The 6,014-nt window shown below is 44.1% G+C and overlaps 1 pseudogene; it reads right to left on the bottom strand.

Moving 5' to 3' along the window:
- Positions 1–1,648: 1,648 nt before the first annotated feature.
- On the bottom strand, positions 1,649–2,354 carry LOC143683239 (thioredoxin domain-containing protein 15 pseudogene; annotated as a pseudogene).
- Positions 2,355–6,014: the final 3,660 nt, after the last annotated feature.

The following is a 6,014-nucleotide window of genomic DNA, read 5'->3' as shown; positions in this document are numbered from 1 at the left end:
AACCGAAACTCTACACTTAGAATACATAGAGTGTATATCATAGAAACCAAAATATGACTACTGCAGATACACTTTTATGTAGTTTAAGTTAATTCATTTAAAGCAAAGGAGAATTTATCACTAATAAATATCAAAATTTTAATCATATTAAAGTGGTTTTGAAACTTTAATTCCATCTTGTGATGGATGGAATTGTTTATTCCAGTTTGGACGTGTTTATGGCCTTGGTGAATGTGGACCCATTGTAAATAAGAACTCAAAGGTGTTACTTCCATTAAAGTGTGACCCAACTGAATCAGATGGGCTTTAATCCAGGTTACTGCAATCGTTTATAAGCAGAATGAAATTCAGACATAGAGATAGGAAGTTACAGGGAGCAGACAGAAACTGGAAGCCAACAGAACCCTGAAGAGAAAGATGCTACCTTGCACATTACCATATGATTTTGTGGGATGGGAAAGCCAAGGAACCCCAAAGATGGCTGGCAGCAAGAAGATATGGACTAAAAAAAAAAAAAAAAAAGACATGGGCCTTGCAATGAAGAAAGCTTTCCAGCCTCTGAAACCCTGAGCCACTAAATTCCTGTTGTTTAGCTAACTCATTGGATGGTGTTTGTTTTAGCAGCTAGGGAACAAAGACACACAATTAAATATTTTTTTAGAACAATAGAACGATTTGCAAAATAGTATCCAATGCCCCACCAGCTGCCAATATAAAGAACTGCTATCAAACTTCACATATATTATATATAAATGTAAAAGTAATCTGAATGATTTAATATTGTAAAACGCTCCTCGGCTGCTGTGTGCAATTATTATGACTACTGTAGTAATTCACGAGAATCTCAAGAAAAAGAGATGAAACAAAAAAATAGGCTTCTTATTAGGCCAGAATCTACCATATCCATGCAACCTTTGAGGAAAGATCTGAGAAATTAATATACCTTTCCTCTCACTCCAGAGTAATGTTTACCTCTGAATTAGACAGCAGCACAGAATCACAAACCTCTCCTGCATTTGCATGTAGACACTTTTTTGTTGTTGTATTTGACTCTCTTATTTCCTCTTCAACAATGAGAGCAATTAGCAGTTGTTACTTGTGAGCTCACACTTACCCCTTCTAGTTACTCTTTCCATAGCAGAACACATTCCTGCTTACGGATTCTGGAAGAGAAATTGCCAAAGGACAGAAAACTAACCTTATTAGACATAAGGGAATCAAGATCTTTCTAAAACTATAACATGAAAATCCTATTTCTACCTCCTATATAGTCAGTATATTACTATTCTACTCACTATTCTGCCAGAATACATCTTCACATTTTTAACTGGTAACTCTCTTAAAATACTGTATTATGTTCAAGTAGTAAAAATGAAAACAGTGAATTCTATTGAATATTGCATTTGCTTATTACAATGCTAGTTAAAATACCAGTTTATGATTTTTTTACGCCTTCAATGGTTGAACAAATAAATGCATGATTCTTTTCATCTGAATGAAATTGCAAGTCAATGTTTCACTGAAGAAAATTTATGAAATTGCAGCATTAATTTCCGGAATGAAGTATGGAAATTGCTCTTCCAACCTCTCCTTTCAGTCCCTCACAACCCTGTATCTGTTCTTATCCTGGAATTAGCCACCGAATCCTTCAGTTCCAATGGTAGCATACATAAGAAAATGAATTGGAAAGCAAAGTGCTAGGAAAAGGGCCTATTCGGTCATCTCAAGTTGCCACAACATTTTTTTTTTCTTCTATACTTGTCTGTTTAAAAATGAAGAGTTTTGGAGTTTCTAATGTTTGGTCTGTATTATTAAAAATCTAGCCATCAGTTCAGCTCGTTGAAATACGAAAACATTAGGAACTGATACTGTGTCAAACCTGGTTGAAAGCCTGCTGCGCTAAATGCATCCAGTGCCGAAAAGTAAAAAGCTAGAAATGCTGGTGAAAGAGAATTAAAATGAGGGGCTAACCTGGTAGAAAATAGGCACAAAGCAGGTAAAATAGACCTAGAGTGCAAGTCACTACTATTTGGGTTTAGAAAATCCATAAGGCCCTGTGACATATTTAAAACTTTCAGAATGAAATGTTTTAATCGCATCACACTTGCCTCTTCACGGTTCACCTTTGGGGATTTCAGACTTTCAATGTTATTGGTGTCCTCCGTGGGGGGCTGGCTGGGATTCTGCCTCTTCTGGCTCTATGTCAAAACTCCTCTCCTCTATCAGGGAAGTTTGCTCCAGCGCTGTGCAGAGAGAAGAGGCTCTCTCTGGGATGGTATCTCATCCTCTCTGCCTCCTGTCCGGCAGGTGCCACCTCTGGGCTCTGAGCTCAGTTTGACATCACCACGTCCAGTCCCAGCACAGCATCAGCCTCTCCTGCTGACTATCCCGGCCCATCAGGCCTTGCTGGGGCTCCCCACCTCGGAGACACAGTCCCCACCCGGAGAGGGTGAGCAGGCTGCTCCTTAGACCATGTCCCCCTATGCTGCCACCAGCTGAGGAGCTGCCTGATGTGCAGCGGGCGGCGGCTGGGACCACCACTGAGGCCAAAGGGCAACCTGTGCAGGACCACCCAAGAAAGGCTGGGGGAGGACAGCCACCCCTTTGGCCTTGATGACAGAGGGCCAGAGATACGGAGAAGTGTTCCTGGGGGCCTGAGCAGTGTTCGAACCTGGCAGTTCAGGTTTAGTCCTGCTGAGTCAGAGCAGAGCCCCAGGCCCCGAGGGAGATGGGTGCCCTGTGACTCTTAGTAATGTGTTTGTTTGCAGTTTGAAATCTTCAGGAGCCCTCCGAAGTGCAGATCTTGGGCAGGGCTACTTTTGTCCTGATCTAGAGGTGATACTGCTCCAGTTTGCTGAGTTCTCTGTTACTTGGAAACATGCTGTTTCTTATGCATGGAACACCCTTTTTCCTAGTCTTTGAAATCCATGAGCTGTCAGTTTAAATATCCCTCCTCAGGCAGTCCTCTAAATCCAGACTGGATCCCCCCTGTTATTCTTTCTCATGGAATCCAGCTCTTTTACTTCTTGGCATTTATTACAATTAATAAGATCACTAATTTATCACAAATAATGAAGTCATTATAAGTAATTTGTGCGTTTATTGTCTTATTATCTGTCTTTCTCACAGGAATGTAAATTCTGTAGGGCAGGGACCACATCTTTTTGTCTGTCGCCATATGACCAGGGCTTAGCATAGTGCTTGGCACATAGTAGGTGCTAAGGAAATGTTTGCTGACTACTCTCTCTGAGACTCAAGTTTCTTCACCTTTAGAATCAAGACTCAATAGCTGCCTCATGGAAATTATTGTGAGTATTGAGAGAGAATAGATGCAAGGGGTCTGACACATAGTAGGTGGTCATTAAATGCTATTATTTTTATACATTCAGAGGCAGGTGAGAACTGAGGAATCTTGGAGGTGGGATGTGAGGGTTTTTTCAATTTGGATAGATTTCATGGCACAGGAAGGGCATTCCAGGAGGAAACAGCTTGAGAAAAGGCATGGAGGAGAGAGAGTATAAGGACAGCAAGTAAACCACTGTGACTGGATAAAGAGTATGGCTTGTGACAACCCTGTCATTAGAAAGGCATATTGGGGCCAGATCAAGGACACCCTTGAATGTCAACCCAACCCAATGCATTTAAGCTTAATCCTTTGGCAATAGGGAGCCAAGGAACATTTTTGAGCAGTAGTGTCAACTGAAAAGTGGTATTTTAGAAAGATTAATTATGGCAAACCAAGAAACTGAAAAAAAAAAAAAAGCATGATAATTTCATTCAAACTCCATCTGTAATCCTTAAAATGGTATGAAATACGCAAGGGTTAAGAGAAAAAGTTCTAACAGGAGACAGATTTAGATTCAAGCCCTGGCTCAACAACTTCACTCTCTGGCTAACACTAAGTAAGTCACGTCATGGCTCAGAGCCTTAATTTCTCCACTTGTAAGGTCGAGATAAGAATCTCGATCTTGCTTTTTCTCATTGGATTTTTGTGTGACTCAAATGAAATAAAGAATGCATTCATTTATTCACTCATTCAAAAATTGAACCCCAATCACATGTCAAGCTGTACCGTGCATACTGGGAAGTCAGAGATAAATTGAAAGTGCTCTGAAAAGGGTCATATAAATACAAAAAACAATTATTGAGCTCTCATTGTCTGCAGCTTTCCACCTAGCATCTCATTTAATGGGCACACTATCCCTACTTGGCCTGTAGTATTATCAAACCCATTTTATAAATAAGTAAACTCAGGCTTAGAAAGGCTAACTTAATAAGGGGTAAGTGACAGAACTCAGGGCCCACCCAGGATGGAAATGAGTACTTCCCTCCTAATGCTAAACCTCTGACACAACAGGCTATTTCCTACCTGCAGGCCTTTGTCCTGCTGCTCCCTTGAAGGGAAGTCCAACCAGTCTTTCTTTCACTTACTTATTTTTAGCCCTACCCCTAATCTGGTGAATTCCTACTCCTAATCTTTCAAATTTTGGCCCTGGCTTCTAGAAGCATCCAGATGCAAGTTTGGACCCCTATTCTGGGCTTCTTCAGCCCTTAATAAAACCACTCCATGGCATTAACCAAACCAATAATATTCCCCAGGTCTCCAAAACTTTTTAAAAAATGATGTCCCCTGTCTTAGAGTTTTCTGTATGGGCTTTGTATTATTTTTACAACTGTTCTGTAAGTTTAAAATTATTTCAAAATAAAAAGTTTAAAAAAACATCATGTCCCCATCAGTACAGACAATGTGAGTGTATACCCCCAATATCGACATTGTCTTTATAAATTATATGCATATGCTTGTCAATCCATATATTAAATGAGTTAATTCTATTTCTTACTTTTTATGAGAAATAAATAAAAAGATCTAATCTAATATTTTTTTCCTACACCCAACTGACTACTGATATAGACATCTCCAGAGGCTAGGACTGGGGGCCTGGACTGGTCCTCAGTGATCCCATCCCTTAGGTTTTTGGGGGTGTCTGAGAATTTAGGGGTCCAGACTCTTCCCTCAGTGACCTGGGCAAAGTGGGTGGGGGGCATTTCACGCTGGGTGCTCAGGCTGGGACAGGAGCACCTCCCACAGTGTTTCCAGGCCTCCACAGCCTTGAGTCTGCTGGGGGTGGGGGGTAGGAGATGATGTTGAGCTGGGATTAGCCAGGGTGCGGTGGGGAGGCTCCTGGAGTGGTAGGGAGCCCAGAGGAGTGGGTGCAGATCAGAGGAATGGACATGCCGCTGCAGGATGAAGCCCTCCGAGAGGTGTGGGCCTCAGACAGGTCTGCAAACCCCCTACGCTGCTCCCACCTGAACTCTGGGGTCCCAGATGCAGGCGCTGGGCAGGAGGGGGAGAGCAGGGAAGAAGATGGGAGACAAGCTAATACCTTTGCCACCTACAGTGGGCACGAGGAGGAAGGCCCGAGCCCGGAGTCCCAGCCGCGCTCCAAGCGGGTATGTGACCCCTCGGTGGAAAGGAGGCAGAAAAATTCCCCACCCCACCCCACCCCCGTATCCCCGCCGCCCCCAGGACACGTTGCATGTGAGCCCACCCAGAGCGACGGTCCCGGGGGATGGAAAGGGTCCTGATCAGCAGCTTCTGCGAGTGAGGTGTCCGGAGTCCTTGGGGGAGGAAAGGGAGTGTTTGCGGGCATGGGGTTTGCGGGGGGAGGAAGTTTGACTTTAGGGCATTGGAGGTGGCGGTGGTGCACGGGAGGGGTCGCCCTCTCTCATGCCAAGGAGGGGGCTACAGTTCCTCTCGGGATAATCTGAGGTTATTTCTGGCGGCTCAAGGGATTAGAAGGTGATTGGCAGCCCTCGGAGCCCCTCCTTTCCCTTTCCTCCCTCCTTCTGACACCCCCTCCGTAGCGACCCGCCCCAGGTCAGAAGCTGAGGAAGAAAAGGACAGAGGCCCCAGAGTCCTCCTGCCAGACGGAATCCAAACCGCGGAGAGGCGCAGGCGGGCGAGGGGCCGGGCCCGGGGGCGGCGCTCAGGGTGAGGGACGCCGGAGGGCGGA

The sequence above is a fragment of the Tamandua tetradactyla genome, chromosome 5 (genome assembly GCF_023851605.1).
Source record: "Tamandua tetradactyla isolate mTamTet1 chromosome 5, mTamTet1.pri, whole genome shotgun sequence".
Lineage (NCBI taxonomy): Eukaryota > Metazoa > Chordata > Mammalia > Pilosa > Myrmecophagidae > Tamandua > Tamandua tetradactyla.
This window is presented reverse-complemented; position numbering and strand designations above follow the sequence as displayed.